The sequence below is a fragment of the Artibeus jamaicensis genome, unplaced genomic scaffold (genome assembly GCF_021234435.1).
Source record: "Artibeus jamaicensis isolate MK-2021 breed Jamaican fruit bat unplaced genomic scaffold, CSHL_Jam_final contig_585, whole genome shotgun sequence".
NCBI lineage: Eukaryota > Metazoa > Chordata > Mammalia > Chiroptera > Phyllostomidae > Artibeus > Artibeus jamaicensis.
In genome coordinates, this window is record NW_026521894.1 from 20,715,776 (window position 1) to 20,733,265 (window position 17,490).

Below are 17,490 nucleotides of genomic sequence, written 5' to 3' on the forward strand. Positions count from 1 at the left end.
GCAAAGAAGGGGACATGTAAGTGGTTCATTTCCACCCAAATTCTGCTCATGGGTCTTTCCCTTCATATCATCACCACCTTTACTGAATGTCAATGCCTCTGTATTTGTAGGGATCTTAACCAAGTTCTCGACCATTAAAATAGAATGGTCTACACAGGGCAGTCTGAATGGGACTCAGCAAATTCTTAGGCCATAGTTAAGCAACACTTCTTTAGAAAAATCCATAGGTGACATATGGGCAGTTACTGAAGTCCCTCAGTATTCAGCACAGAGCAGATCAGTTCACATGACTATAGCATAGACAATGATTTCTAGAAATCAGTAAATGATCTGCAAATAGTCTCATTTACTTGGCACCTAAACTGCTGTGGTCACTGGCAATGGAAGTTTTCATGTTTCTTAATGTTGAGTCTGCTCTTCTCCGCGTGTTCCTTGCAGATCTACTCCCCCCATCTACAGCTTCGCAGGGATCTCTGCCAAGTTTGAGCCCTATCCAATTCTTGAACCCCTTCCTAGCCAAGATGATCTTCAATTGTTATGGCATTAACTGTATGCTCTGCTTCTTTCATGGCCTGTACTTTTAATGTGCAAGAATCTTCTTGTCTCTAAAGTAAATATGGCTCATGAGAATCAAAATTTTTGGCTTTCAATTCCTTTTTTTTAATATCATGGGATTTCAAAGCATATTTTTAGAGTAAACAAAACTAAACATCAACTGTTTTTCATTTCTAATTTTATAGTCAATACTTGAGGCAATGAAAATGACACTGGCTATTAAGGTCATGAGTAAGAAGTGCAGAAAAGAAAACCACACAAATTTTTTCAAGATATTTTCTATCAGCTAAGCAAGAAGACAATTCTCAATCTTCACTGAATTCTTCCACATTCTGTATGCAGCTAAAGCTTCCATCTGCACCTCCTTCTGGTAAACTTATACCTAGGACAAGCTACATAATTTGTGGGGCTCTGAGAAAAATGAAAATTCTGAGTCCTTTGTTCAAAAATGATTTAATGACCTATGAGAGCAAAAGACCACTAAACCCAGTGCAGGGCTCTTCTAAGCATGAAGCCCTCCAGACTGCATGGTCATGAAGCCAGCCCCGCACACAACTTAAAAGCAAGTCAAGGCCTGGGCAACCTGCAATTCCGCTCAATGGAGCTCCAGACTTCTGTGTCAGAGAGTGCTTATCTTCTAAAAGTCATTACTTCATATTTCAGAGACAGATTCTCACCCTATCTTTCAACCAGGAATTGCCATAAAAAGGTCCAATGTAATCAATCAGCCAGATTCAGAATAACTCAGGAGAGAATCCTGTCAATCTAGGGTACAGTGGAGCCACAGAATAGAAGAGGTCTAGATCCCTGCATCATCACATGGAAGACTGCCTGCCAAATACTACAATGAACTGAAGGAAATGAAGGAAAGGAAAACAAAATTCTATCATGTGAAACCACTGAAATTTTGAGGTGGTTCATTGCTAACATTTGCCATCCCGTGACTGTATGTCAGGACTAGGCTGTTAAAATAACAAATGACACCAAAATCTCAATATCTTACAACAAAAGTGTGCTGCTTATTTATGGTAGCCACCCAGAAGACTATACCCATAGCTCCTCGGGGACCTAGACTTCATCATGACTTATACTTCAGCTTCCATAATCATCACAGCAGTGGAATGCAACATTACATATTGACTTTTAAGGTGGCCGTGCATACGTGATACATCATTCCTACTTACATTTCAAAGATCTTAAGTAAAATAGTCATGCCTATCTTTAAGAAGAGCAAAAAAGCACAATCCCATGTGCCAATAAATAGGAAATTCAGACATATTTTGTAAATGACAGTAATGAGTACCACACGAATACAGATGGTTTTCCGAAAGCAGAATGCTGTCATACCGAAACTTAAAATGTTCTATAAAGTAAGTAGTTGGGTGGCAAAACCCCCAAAAAACAAAAACAAAAAACACATTAGGAGGCTGATTAAACCTCAGTAAACCTGTCTCCTTTGAGAAGTACAAGGCAGACCATAACATAAGCCTGATTAAACTCTAACCCTATTTGAGTAGACGGAGGGTAATGGTATGAAGTAACACAATCTTTTTGCAAAGATCAGATTAAGAATTTTAACTTTGTCATCCAAACCTACTGTTTCAGATAGCCTCAAGTGAGCCAGAACTAAGCGGAGAGGGGCGTTTGTATGAGGAAGCAAATAAATAAATCATTAGGAATTATATATGGGAAAAACTAGAATGTGAAGTTTAGAATTTGAAACTAAAAGCAAATATATCCAAAAGCCTACTAAGTTTTGAAGGGAATTATATTGTCAATGGAACCATGGGCCTAGTCTAAAAAAGCCTTTGAGCAATCATCAAGCTCCCAGAGTTTCCGAGCAGAAAGCCCAGGTAACTTATCTTTGGTTTATAGGTTATACCTTGGGGACCCACATTTGAACCTGATGGAAAGGTCTGTGCATCACATGGAGATGATTCACTGGCTTCATACCCCATTCCTGACAAGTGCACTAGACACGTGATAAGAATAACTTTCACGGGTTTCAGTGAATATGTTTCTTAGTAGTGTAAATTTTCAAATATCATATTTGTTAGATATCCTCAGGGGTCAAAGAGGGAAGGCAATGCACGAAAAATGGGAATTGTAACTTGGCCTCTTTTCCTTTAAATTTATCCTGAGCTACTGTGTTGAATATAGTGATGCTGCCAATTTTTTGATGTTCTATTCTCATAGCAACAGGCTGTGATATCATAAGATTATTTTATTATATAATTTGTCCCAAAAAAAGATCCTAGGCTGTAAAGCAGAAAGCTCTGATGTTATTCAACAATCATTTTATGTAAATAAAAATAGAAATAGACTCAAAAGTCTATTTCTCAAAATAGAACTCAAAAGTTCAAATTTTTGTGTGAACATTTTTATTAATAGTTGCTAAGGTATTAAAAAACCTTCCTTTAAGCACTTGAAATCAGTGGTTATGTGTTTTTAAAAAATACTATTAAAAGGCATTCAGTTACAAAACCCCTGCAAATAAAGGATAAGCCAGAACATAAACAGAGTAAAGAAAGCAGCATCAAAGCATCTAAAAGAATAATCCCTATCATGATAAAGGGAAAAATTACTTACTAAAATGTTTTGAAAAAACTTTATGCTAATAACCTAGCATACTTCATTACACTGAAAGGCACAATCAAAAGCACTGCATCAGACAAATGATTAGCACATAATTTGGTGAAGGTGCAATGCATTAAGACAGCATTCTGTAACACATCTTTACAAACTCACATGCCTACAGGGGCTGGTAGGTTATATAAATCAGTGAAATAGCCTGGATCCAGGACAATGCAGTGGGTGAGTACAAGTGCTACCTGTAGCAGTCTAGATGGGTTAGGTTAAGCCAGAGCAACACAAAAGCCAATAGTTCAGTTGTTGAGGACAAAATTTGTTTAATTTGTTCACGCTACATGTGGTTAAGGATCAGCTGGGCCCTCTGTTCTGTCACTAGTGCAGCCGCCATGTAGAACATTACTGGCTACTATGGCAGAGAAAAAGTACAGTCTACTTTGCTTAGTCCAAGCAGAATTTTTTTCTTAATTTGAAAGATATTAGAAGATATGCTAGTCATTAAGACTGTGTTCAGACATTCTAGAGCTCTCTTTCCTTTTGTGCACAAGGTATTTTACCTGCCCACTTGCAGTTAAACTGACCATATGACTTGCCTGGCCAGCAAAATGTGAACAGAAATGATGTGCAAAAACTAAGAGCCAGTCAAGTCCTTTGCCACATGGTTTCTTTTCCCTCAATACCAATAAGAGATATTGTCAATTAAAAAATTATGACTACTCAACAGAACTCTTATATCAAGTAACTACAAGAACTTTCAATTTTACAAGAAGTATAAAACATCACAAAACTGTATTTAAAAACATTCTTCCAAGACTGGTATTCTCTTTATTTTAAGATAGAGCAGGTGTAGAGTGCTGTCTCTGTCATACCCCTTGCAATCCTCACCATTAGTAGACTAAGGTCAAGGACTAGAACGTTTCTGGCACCACAGAAGCTCATTCCCCTTCCTAATCACAACTTCCTCCCTCCTCCCACAGGCATCTATATGACTTTATGGTAATCACTTCATCTTTTAAAAATACTTTGTATTTTTTAAGTATGTATCCCCAAACAATATAGCTTAGTTTTTGCATATTTTTAAATTTTACATAAATAGAATGTGTTCTATGTCTGTTTTCTTCCACCAACACATACTTTTAAAAATCATTCAGTGTAGTACATTGGTTTCTGTTACTGTATAGTATTCCACCATACAAATATTTTACAAAGTATTTGCCTATTCTACCTTTGATGGACATTTTGGTGTTTCTAACTTGGGGCTTTTAAAAACAATACTGTTATGAACATTCTTTTAGGTGCATCTTAGTTTATAAGTAAATTAAATAGAGTGAAATTTCTGGATCACAGGATATATTTATTTATGTATTTATTTTATTAGTTATTTTGGGGAAGAGGGAAAGCGAGGAAGAATGAGAGGGAGAGAAACATCAGTGTGAAAGGGAAACACAGATCCACTACCTCTCATACGTGTTCCGACTGGGTTTCGAACCACAACCCAGGCTTGTGCCCTGACTAGGAATCGAACCAGGGACCTTTCACTTTATAGACGACGCCCATCCAACTGAGCCACACCAGTTAGGGCAACATACAATTGTTTTTTTACCTCACTTAATAATCTACACACTACCAACAGTATATGAGAGTTCCTGTAGTTCCATATCCATGTATTATCTTCATAGCACTTACTGCTGCTACCTGAACATTTGTTTACTTGTTTAATGTCCATCTTTCCCCGGGGTAGATTGTAACCTCCAGATGAGCAGACACTTTGCCGATCTTGGCCACTATTTTATCCCTCACACCTAGGGCAGTGATGGAAACAGTGCTTGACACACGACAGGGGCCAACCAAATATTTGTTGAATTACCAAATGAATAAATGAAAATTCCAGCTCACTAGTAATTTCAGCCAGGGCTAAGCAGAAAGACAAATGGCCCTGCTTGGTGACTCCAAAAATACATATTAGGTTATGCAATAAAAAATGAGTATATAATAACAGTTTGGAAAACTGTATATATACAAAGAACAAAAGTAGAAGAAAACAATCCAAAACTCAGAAATATCTGTCTTAGAGGAACTAAAGAGTTTTATTCTCCCTTCTCCCCACTTTCACCTTTTATATATTTTCCAAAATTTCTTCAATAAATTTCATTTTGTGAAAAAAGTTAAACTTTAAACTATATACTTGTAATGACAGAGAATGAACTACTGATATACAGAGTGACATGGATGAATCTCACAGAAAAAAAGGTTGAGTAAAAGAGTGTTATGCCATTTATCTGAAATTTAGAAACAGGCAGAACTAGCGTGGGGAGACCAAGACAAGTCCAGTGGTTACTCCTGTGGGGATACAGACTGGGAGGGAGCACGAGGGAGCTTCCCAGGGCGACAGAAACGTTCCGTATTCTGTCCCGGGGGACGGTTACCTAAGGGGGTACAGATGTAGAAAATTCATCAAGCTATAAATTTAAGATTTGTATACTCTACTGTACATAAATTATACTTCAATTTTAAAACCAAGAACAAACATGTAAATGAAGGATGGATAGGAACAAAAATTAACATGAAATTTTTGAATTTCTACTGTTTGGCACACATGATAATTCTAATTAAAAATAAAAATAAAAATAAAAATAATAGAGGCCCAGAAAGAAGACTTCTTAAGGGGCTTAAGGAAGCAGTACTAGATTTGTAAATCAAATTCCTCATACCAGGTGGAAGCGAAACCTTTTTATGACAGTTTCTGAGTCTTTTAGCTTTCCTCTTTTTCAGAGTCCTTCATATTTTGCAGCGAGACATATTGTACATTTAGAATATGTTTGGAAATAAACTAACAGGTGAATGTATAGCAGCAGAGCTTTTCTCATTCTAAGTAAATTTGAATTTTCCAAAATCAGTGACAACAGTATTGTTCTCAGCAACAGAAATGCTGAGAGGACTCACTTAGAAAAGAAAATATATGCCATGTGGCTAATATGTTAGAAAAAATTTCCCTTTTACTCCGTTCCTTTTAGAAATAGGATTTTCTCTATTTAACACTGTGGCAGACATCAAATACAGTAATTACAAATAACCTAAGGCTTATTTTAGGAAATTCATTTGTCATTACATGTTCCTGCTGTCAGATCAGAAAATTAATATCCTTCAGACATAAGCACCAACTGCTATGTAAGAACTAGAAAACAAAAATTACTCAGATTAAATGCATATGCCATATTTACCATTATATAAGGGAGCTGTGAAGCTGGAAGAAATAATGTTAAGTATAGGGTGGTAACTACCAGTAAGTACTCAAAAACTGCTCCGTGTACTAGAGGTAGGCCAATATTCTTCCTTGATTCAGTTAGCATTTCCTCATTCATGTTTATCTCTGGGATTTGCACCAACAGAAAAATTCTTTCAAAAACTGAACAAAGAAATACCTCAGATTACTTAACCTGGCAATGTTACCTTGTTGGCTTCATTATAAAAAGCTGTGTATTATGGTAAGTTCTCAGAAGAAGCTTACACTCTAGTTGAGATAAAAAGGTGCACATGAAGACTTTACATAACAATGAAAGGCAGTATGTAGATAAATTCTAAAATGAGTTGTGCAGGAAAGAGAACTATAATGCTCTCCAAAGAAAAATCACTGTAGATAGAATTCAGAAAGACATTACTGAAGAGATGGAACTTCAGGGAAGCCTCTAAAATAAAAAAGATTTGAATATGTGGAGAGCAAAGAGCTTTCTAGGTCTCCAGACAAAGAGGCACACAGATTTGGAATCAGAAATTTACAAGTTCCATTTTGAAAACCAATATGGAGCTCAGCCTAGTTATGGGTTTTGTGGACATTAGATCAGATTTAGTCATTAGATCTGGTAATAAGTCCACTGGTCAGTTTCCAAAGTACTAAAGACAGGGGTTCAAGGGCTTCCCGCATCTATTACCCACCATAGCAGACAAAACCATTACATGTTTTGCCAATTTCTAGTTTTTATGATAACATTAAATTAATGATATCTCTCAAGATTCAATTCAATTAACTGACATGCTTAAGGGGATGCAAGGACGACAGAGAATCCTTCCGTAAGAAGAAACGGTAAATGTGCAAAGTCACTAAGATAGAAGAAGCTTGTAAAATTCAAAGAACTTTAATAGGCGTATAATCAGTTAATACAGTAGAGTCATTAAAATCTCAGCCTTTGAAGCCAGTCTAAGGTTTAAGTCTTGGTTTTGCCACTTACTGCCTTACTTGCTCTGTGACTTGGGCAAATTGTTTAACCTCTCTATGCCTCAGTTTCCTCTATTGTAAAACAGAGATATTAATAGTCCCTATCTTATAAGGGTTTTGAGAGGACAAAATAACATAGTATATGTACAGTTTTAGCATCATGCCCAACACATGGTAAGTGTTTAAGAAATGATAACCTTTACTTATTGGTTATCATATTGGATGACCTTTACTTACTGTATTTAAGGCTGAGGGGCAAAGAGTGCAATTATCCTTGTTGGCCTTGTTAAGAATCCTGGACTTCATTCCAAAAACAATGGAAGTCCCTGATACAGTTTTAATCAGATTTTTGGCTTTTTTTAATATTTACTTCGTATAAGAAATCCCAAAGAAAAAATTTACTACCATGAAAAGTTCTGCTTTCTTTGAGAGATATGTCCCTGTCTTTCTCTTAAGTAAGATTCTGTATATAACTACATATTCTTTCACTGTGACATCCAGGACAGCTTAGAGCCAAATCCGAAGCTCTTGGGGCCTTATTGTCTGACATATATGTTCCCTTCCCCCACCTCTAGTGATTGTTTTCTACTGTTCTATATATTTTCTGAATCACTTCTTTATTCTTATTTACGTCTTAGAAATATTGTTTTTATATTATTCTCCTTTAAAGGTGCACCAACCATTTATGGACTAAAATGCAATCTAACTACCAAAAATGAAGGCCATAAACAGCACAGCTTCGTACTGCATGAGTCCCACATGAGTCCTGCTCCAAAATCACTCTTTTGGAGCAAACCTAGTCAGATGCAGCAAGAACACCAGAAGGCACAGGAAACTTCTCTCTATGCAAAGAAAGAGCAGCTGAGGAGAGTGGAGCCTCAGAAGAGAACCCGAAAGCGTCAAGCTGCTGGGAAGTTACATACAGGATCAGGTTAGAGGGTTTTTTGTACGTAGATGTTTTATCCTGAAAGTACCTCACCTTCTTCATAACCTTCGTCACTTCACTGTACTATTTTTTCAGCTCATGAAACCAATCCCTTTGTTGCTTCACTTGTCTCCCTCCTGAACTTGGACCCTATCATCAGCCATTTCAATTCTCATCTATTGGGCCACAGCGACTCCTAGGTGCATTTGTCCTCCTACCATTCCAATCTCCAACCTGAGTCATTTGGATTGTCTACTTTTTTCTCCTAGCCAGCTGGAAAGCACTCCTGACTCTGACTCTATCATGGACCTCCTCACTGATGTCAATGCTTTTATTCATCCCTCGACTAACATATGAGCACCAGCAGCTGCTCTAAACCTTTCCCCCAACACTACAGTGTCCAATGTACTGCTCTTTCTTGATGTCTCATCTGCTACATTACAGAATGGATCAAATCTATTCTATATGAACAAATGCATCTTCCTTCTGTTTCACTCCAAAGTGCCTCCTTAGCAATGTGCTACTTGGTTTTCAGAATACTGCATTCTCTAGGTCTTCTTCTCTGACTCCTTTGCTGGTCCTTCCTCTTTCCCCAATCTTTTAGTATTTGAGTGCCTCAGAGATCAGACATTGATATCTTCCCTAAACATACTCACTATTTGGGTGATGTCATCTGTCAAAAAATCCAACTGATTCTACTTTCAAAACATAGTAAGTCTGACCACTTATCATTAGGTGCACTACTACTAACCCAGTCTAAGCCATTATCATCTCTATTGGACAACTGCCTCCTACCCAGTTTCCCTGTTTCCACCCTCGCTTACTGCAATCTATTCTCAGCACAGAAGCCAGAAGGATGCTTTTAAAACGTTAAATTACAGGCAATCACTTCTTTGCTCTAACACTGCTAATGGTTCCCTAATTTTATTCAAGGTAAGAGCCAAAGTACTCTCAATGGCCTACAAAGCCCCCAAATATGCCCCGCCCCTCTCTCCCATTTACCTTTCTGACTTTATCTCCTATTATTCTTCCTTGTTGCTCACTCTTGCTCTTCCCTCTTGCTTGCTTCTCTCTAGCCATACTGACCTCCCTGCTATTCTTTGAACACACCAAACACATTGCTGCCTCAGGACCTTTCATTTACCCTTTTCTCTCTCTGGGTCACCCTCTTTATCCCATATCTACATGACTGAGCTTTCTGATCTTTGCTCAAATAACAGTGAGGCCTTCCCTGATCACTCTATTTAATATTGTAATCAACTTCCCCACTCCTCATCCCCCTTTCCTTGCTTTATTATTTCCACAGCACTTATTGCCATCTAATACACTGTATAATTTTCATATTTTAGTTATTGTCTGTCTCTCTCTCCACACTAGTATGTAAAGTTTATGAGACCAGGGATTTTTGTCTGTTTTCTTCATTGTGGTATTCTTACCACATAGAACAGTGTGTGATACACAGTTGATTTTCAATAAAGATTTCCAGAAAGACTGACTGACTGAATTAATGAATGAATGTAAGAAAGAAAAGGAAAAAATGAGAAAGAACAAAAAGAAAGAAGAAAGCAGATCCTGGCTGGGTTACTCAGTTGCCCCAATATGCCAAGGTGGCAGGTTCGATCTCTGGTTAGGGTACATATAAGAAGCAACCAATGAATGCATAAATAAGGGGAACTACAAACTGATGTCTCCCCCTCCCTCTCCCCCTCACTTCCTCTCTCTCTAAAAATCAACAAATAAATTTTAAAAAGAAAAGGAACACAAAGAAACTTGCCCAAAGCCCTGCGACAATTAATATGGTATAGGCAATATTTCAAATATTTATATGGAACCAAATATGACTCCAAACAGCCTCAGCAATCTTGAGAAAGAAGAACAAAGTAGGAGGGATCACAACACCTGATATCAAACTATACTTACAAGGACACTATAATCAAAACAGTCTAGTGCCAGCATAAAAACAGACACACAGATCCATGGAACAGAAGAGAGAGCCCAGAAATAAACTCATGTCTCTATGGTCAATTAATATTTGACAAAAGGGGCTCTTCAGTAAATGGTGTTGGGAGATCTGGACAGCTACATGTAAAAAAATGAAACTAGACCAGCAACTTAGACCATACACCAAAATAACTAAAGATGGATAAAAGACTTAATTATAAGTCATAACACCCTAAAAGTCATAGAGGAAAACACAGTAAAATTTCAGATATCCCATGCAGCAATATTTTTACTGATACATCCTTTAGAGCAGGGGTGTCAAACTCATTTTCACAGGGAGGGGGGCCATATCTGCCTCGCGGTTGGTTGCCTTCAAAGGGCCAAATGTATTTCTAGGACCGCATAAATGTAACTGCTCCTTAACTAGAGGCAAGGAGCTCAGTGCTGCCACTGAGTAGAAACAAGGCACTGGGCAGGAGAAAACAAGGTGGAGGGCCGGATTCAGCCCCTGGGCCTTGTGTTTGCCACTAGTGGTCTAGGGCATAAGAAAAAAGGAAAAACAAATGGGACAACATCAAATTAAAAAACTTCTGCTCAGCTAAAGACAACATCATTAAAATGAAAAGGGATCCAACCATATGGAAAAACATATTTGCTAATGATACCTCAGACAAGGGTTTGATCTTCAAAATATATAAAGAACGCACACAACTCCACACCAGGAACATAAGCAATCCAATTAAAAAATGGGCAATGGACCTGAACAGTCACTTCCCCAAGGAGGACATACAGAGGGCCCAGAGACATATGAAAGGATGTTAGCATCACCAGCCATCAGAGAGATGCAAATTAAAACCATAATGAGATACTACCTCACAATGGCCAGAAAGGCCATCATAAATAAAGCAACAAACAAATGCAGGCAAGGATGTGGAAAAAAGGGAACCCTAGTGCACTGTTGGTGGGAATGCAGACTGGTGCAGCCACTGTGAAAAATAATGTGGAATTTCCTCAAAAAACTAAAACTGGAACTGCTTTTTGACCCAGCAATTCCACTGCTGGGATTATACCCTAAGAATCCTGAAACACTAATTCAAAAGAACCCTTGCACCCCTATATTCGTAGCAGCACAATTTATAACAGCCAAGTGCTGGAAACAACCTAAGTGCTCATCAGTAAAAGGGTAGTTCAAAAAACTGGTGTATTTTACACAATGGAATACTATGCAGCAGAAAGAAAGGAGGTTCTACTCTTCTTGACAGCATGGATGGAACTAGAGAATATTATACTAAGTGAAATAAGCCAATACCAGTGAAAACAAATACCCAAATACCATATGATCTCGCCTGTAAGAGGACTCTAATGATCAAAACAAACAAATGACCAAAATAGAACCAGAGGCACTGAAACAAGGAATAGACTGACAGTGACCAAAGGGGAGGGATAAGGGGGGAGGGGGGGAAGAGTGAAAAGAAGGGGAAGGGACTAGTCAAGGAACATGTATGAATGACCCATGGACATGGACAACAGGGCAGGGATTGACTGTGGGAGCAGGTGGGTGGGCAGGGAGGAGAATAGCAACAGGGGAAAAATTGGGACAATTGTAATAGAACAATAAAATATTTATTAAAAAAATATGGTATAGTGAGATCTGCTTGGCATCAAAGCCCATACCATTCTGTTATAACATCAGTTAAGAAGCCTTCAGTTGAAAAAAAATCTTAAGAATTTAAATAAGCTCAATAAACAATAACATAAAGAAAAAGAAATAATTAAAGAGGCAAGACAACTATCTTTCCTGAACAATTATAAAATAACTGAATAAAAACTATTTACTTAGAATTCAACTATAAATAACTTTTTTCAAAATCACAGATGTATATATAATTCCTTCTTTTAAAAGTAACTAAAATTAAAGATAAATTTAAAAGGACTGGAGACTTCTGCTTTCAATCAAGATGGAGTAACAGGAACTAAATTTACCCTCTTGCCTGAAACAACACTCCTCCTTCAACAAACAAAAATATGTAAGACATTGGTTTATGAAACACTGAACATCAGGCAAAACAGGAGAGTGAGCCCTGAGAGACGGGAAATAAATGAGGTGCGAGCAGTGAATGCATTAAGAAAGTATGGAGGCCAAAACATAATGAGGGGGAACCCAGGCTGAGCCCAGAGACAGAGCTGAGAGTCTAGAAATAACAAGGCGAATAGAGGCTACAAAACAGAGTATCAGAGAAGACAGATCTACACACAGAGAGAACACTGGAGATCTGTAGACCATTCCCCTTCAGCATTCAGAAGTGTACTGATTTGTACATGTGTGTGGGAAAACTACCTAAGGCCAAACAAAAAACCATCTGAGCAGATTAGATAGAACAGTGCCAGGTACCAGGCACAGGCCTGTTCCTACTGGCCAGGCTAGGCGAAAACAAAACCTAGACAGAGTTCATTAGGCACTGGGGAAAGTGCTCCAAAGTGCAAAACAGTCAGACCTAGACTAAGCACTGTTCCAATCACCAAAGAAGACCCAAACGGATCAAACTTTCCAAATAACTATACCCCACAACAAAGGTCAAGATGATCTATAAAATACAAAAATTTATGGCAACCAAGAAGGGAAAATTGACAATGTCTACCATCCAACAAAAGACTAGCGGGCATGGGGAAAAAAACAGGAAAATATAACCAAAACTGAGAAGAAATATCAACCATTTAAAACTGATCCAGAAGTAACAGAGATGCCAGATAGCAGACATGGAAATTAAAAGTAATTAAAATTGTACTTTGTATGTTCAAAGTGCTAACTAAAGACATAGAAGATGTTTTTGTAAAAAGGCCCTAGTCAAGTTTATACACCTGAAAATAACAATGTCTGAGATGCAAAATAAACTGGATGAGATTAATGGCAAATTAGATATTGTAGAAGAAAAGATTAGTAAACTTCTGCTAAACATACAAGGTTTTAAAAAAATATTGAAATCTCTTTAAAAACACAATTGACTTTTTAGACAAAAATAACAATGCTGTACTTTGTGCTTTATGAAATAGGTATATGAAAAATGTTTGACAAGAACATAAAGAACAGAAAGGTAAAACAGAAGTATATTATTCTAAGACTCATACTATATATGAAGTGCTAAATATTAATTGAAGGTAGACTATAAATTAAAGACCTGTATATGAATATCTGCTGCAACTCATGTGCGATAACCAAAAACTGAAACCAAGCCAAATATCTATCAATACATGAATGGATAAACAAAGTGGGGTACATTCATATCACGGGATTTACTAATAACAAAAAATGACATGTTAATATATACAAAAAAGTGGATGAATCTTAAAATAATTATACTGAGAGAAAGAAACCAGAAAAAGAGCAAATAGTGTATGATTACATTTTCATAAAACTCTAGAAGACATGAACTAATCTACAGAGAAAGAAAACAGATCAATGATTGCCTGGTGGTGAGAAGGGACAAGACGGATTACAAAGGGCCAAAGGAACTTTTGAGAGTGACGGATATCTTGATTGTGGTGATGGTTTCTTTTACATATGTAAAATTTACTGAATTTTACACACTAAAATATGTGCAATTTTTTGCATGTAAACTATTCCTCAATAAAGCTGTTTAAAAAACAATTTTGGACTTCAATTTAGGTAAAAAAATAATAATAAATTTAGACTACCTACAGTGCTCTTGCTCCAGAGTAAAAATTAAATAGATGAAAGCTAGAACTAATAAAATATTTGTAATATTTAAGGGTTGCGATGGATCAGAGAAACCAACTACTCAAATACTTTTTTATTTGAGATAAAAGAGTTAACAGCCCCAGAAAAGTACAGTGACTTGGCCAAGGTCTTACAGCTGGTTAAGGGCTTACTACACTGTTTAAGATCCACAATGGCAGGGATTGTGTTATTCCAGTTACCATTGTGTCCTTTATACATAGTGCAATGCCTGGGACATAATAAGAGCTCAATAAATATTTGTTAAAAGGGTGGGTAAAAAGATAAAAGAATAAACAACAAAACAAACGAGCAAGCAAAATATAACTAAAGACACTGAAATAGAGAACAGACTGACAGCGACCAGAAGGGAGAGGGGAGGGAATTTCAGGGGAAAAGGGGAAGGGTTTGCAGGAACAAGTATAAAGGACACATGGACAAACACTGGGGAGGTGGAAATGGGAGGGAGGTGGGGAGCACTGGGGTAGGGGACGTGGGCTGGAATGGGAGTAAAAGACAGAAAACTGTACTTGAACAACAATTAAATAAATATTTTAAAAAGATAAAATCTCCCTTGAAATAAGACCGAAAGTTTCTCCCTATCTTCAATTCATTAAACTCTTTACACACGTGAGAATATTAAGCAGTTCCTTTAATATCATAAATGTAAGAGAATAAATTGTATTCCACATTTTTAGCTCACTAGATATTTTATTACATTCTAATGCTTAAAAATATTTAATTCAAGCAACCAACTCTTAAACAGGCAGAAGAACAGAAAAAAACTCATCATGAAGATTAGTGATGTTTTCAAATTTTAAAAAATTAAAGAAAAGTGCTTACCAAAAATTTCTCCATTTCTGACATCCTCACAAGGTTCAACATGTTTTTGGTCTCCATTACCTATTGATAAAAATTCCATATTAGTCTGACAGGAGAGAATTTCAATTTACTACAACATTCTATTGAGTTACTTATTTTTAAACTACTAATAAAAGGGTCAAAGCTATGAACAATTCAGAAGCTGGCCAAGTTTACAAGACACAATATCCTGATGCTAACGCAATGGTGAAAAACCCAGAGCCTTGCTCTTTCAAGGGTGTCCATGGACCGGCAGCAGCGGCACTGCCCAGGGGGCCCGTCAGAAATGCAGGGTCTCAGCCTCCACCCCAGACCCAGTGACACAGAACTGACATGTAACAAAACCCCCAGGTGATTATTATGCACATTCGAGTTTCAAAAATATTAATATAGGTAACAGGAGTTTTGAAGATCAACTTTTTACCACCTCCTCACTAACTTTTTTAGCCTTGTTTACATGGTAGACTCTGATTAAGAAAAGGATAATAAAACACAGCTCAGTTTATTTGGCCTGTAGCCTAGCTAAATTGGCACAATGTTATTTTTTCCTATTATAATTGTAACACAGAATTATTATTTTAAAACATTGTTCAAAAGCTTCTTCATAACTCCACTGCTACATACTTTTATTTAAATTAGTTTTTCCAGGTTCAGAATGGAAGCCTGTCATTTTCATAAACTTGATTTTTCAAACTATACTGAACCGAAAGGAAATGAATTTATAAGATTCAAAAGGAGTGAATTTTAGGTTACTTCTCTGTAACACTCTTACCATTTTATATGTGGCACATGCTACTAGCATCAAATGGAGTTACTGTGTACTGAGAGGCTAACGTAAATCTGCCACTGCATGCAGGTGTAGAACTATTCCCTATCAGACCACGGAACTAAGAGCTACCTCCATGTTGGGTCTAAACAAGTCAAATAGTAAATCACTTAACTGATTATTTAGTCCAAATAAACATAGAATTATCATGTGAAACTTGGTCATTGTAATCTGAGTTTAGCTTATGGTTCATCAGAGACTTCTAAGAATGTGATTATTTTCTTTTGACTATCTTCTTTAGGAACTTAAAAAAAAAAGCTTAATGGGAGAAATATTCTGGTATAAAATTGACCAAAGAGATCCTCTATAATTTTAGAACTTCAGGAATTGTTTTGAGTGACACCCCACAGTCTATCATTTTTAGCTAATGGTAATGCTAATGATCCCCACACCTTTAACTGCAAATTTCTGTCAATAAAATGTTGTTTAGCCAAATACAGATATGTATGTACTTATACATGTACATGTATATGTACATAAAAATAGGTACATGTATTTATGAATATATACATAAAAAGACAAATTACACACTTCTGCCATGGTATAAATGTTATAAACATTAAAAATGCATACAAAGAGATAAATCTAAAAAATAAATATCATCAGCAGTTCTAATATTTTCTTAAACCCCAATGGCACTGTGCCCACAGCGGTACTAGTACTAGGTCTCTGAGGGGGAGAAAAAGGCCCTCAATTGTATACCAACTTCTGTGGTATATATACTACAGAAGCATATATACTACCACCACCAATTTTGAGGTACTAACATGATTTAATCAACTTGCAAATTTTCTGAAAATTTAACAATCTGCTCAGCACCAAGTTAAGCCTTGGTTGCTGTTGGCAGGTTAATGGGAGGGATTTACCCAGACCAGTCAGCTGCAAGAACTGGCTGTGACCATAGACCACCAACCTCCGCCCTCCGTGGAGAGTCAGCTGTGTTCAGGGGGCAGGGTGGTGGGGCTCCAAAGTGGTTTGTAGCTGTCCACTGGGTGTGCTGGCCGTAAGGGTTTCCAGTGGTACAGCCAAGGTCAGTCTGCACCTGTGTTTTGCCCAGGGCCGCCCTTCCTAAACTATAAAGCAATCTGAGAAGGCTGCTACTTATGCTGAGCTAGGAGATTCCCAGGCAAAGCCAAGCTGTGAAACTAATCTGGCTCCTACTATTGCCTGGCTTGGGGCTCACTGAGGCCAGCTGTTGCTTCTTTGATAGAATTTAGAAAACTGTGAAGCATGAGCCAAGACCAGTTATTCATATGGAAAAGCAGTTTGTGGGATCTCTGCATTAGCCAGGTTGATGGAATCTCCAATATAGTACCAGCCTGTGGGCTCAGTGGCTGTATGGGGGAGGGCTAGGAACAATGACAATGGCCTCTGCTTGCCCTGATGCCAGACACGTCAGCCTCTCCCAGTATGCCACTGGTGCCCTTCAAGCTGCCACCCCTGCAGTAGAGCTCAGAGGGAGTGAGTTTGGGTAGGTGAGTCCGTGTGTGGGATTTTTAAGAGGAACTGCTTGGGACTTCAAAAGTTTCTTCGACCAACTCAATCCCCACTGGTTTTTGCAGCAAGAAATTGTGGGGACTTACCTTCCAGGCATTGAAACCCCCAGGTCCTGGTACAGGGCTCCTCATTCCTGAAATATCCCTCCCAAATTTTTATCCACCATATGTGGGTGTGGGACAAGCCCACTCAACATCTGCATCCCTCCTACCAGTCTGGATGGATGTGGTTTCTTTAATTCCATGGCTGTCAGACTTCCATTCAACTCAATTTCTGATGTTTCTGGGTGATGGTTATTCTATATTTTAGTTGTAATTTTGATGTGGTTGTGCAAAGAGGCAAGCCATGTC

General features: G+C 37.6%; 1 protein-coding gene across 1 annotated transcript in view; it reads right to left on the reverse strand.

The window, feature by feature from the left end:
- The window catches only part of DCUN1D5 (defective in cullin neddylation 1 domain containing 5), a 76,760-nt gene that overhangs the window by 38,025 nt on the left and 21,245 nt on the right, over positions 1 to 17,490 (reverse strand). Inside the window, exon 2 of the mRNA XM_037142202.2 lies at positions 14,800 to 14,859. The gene's annotated coding sequence lies outside the window, so the exon portion shown is untranslated. The remainder of the gene's footprint in view (positions 1 to 14,799; positions 14,860 to 17,490) is intronic.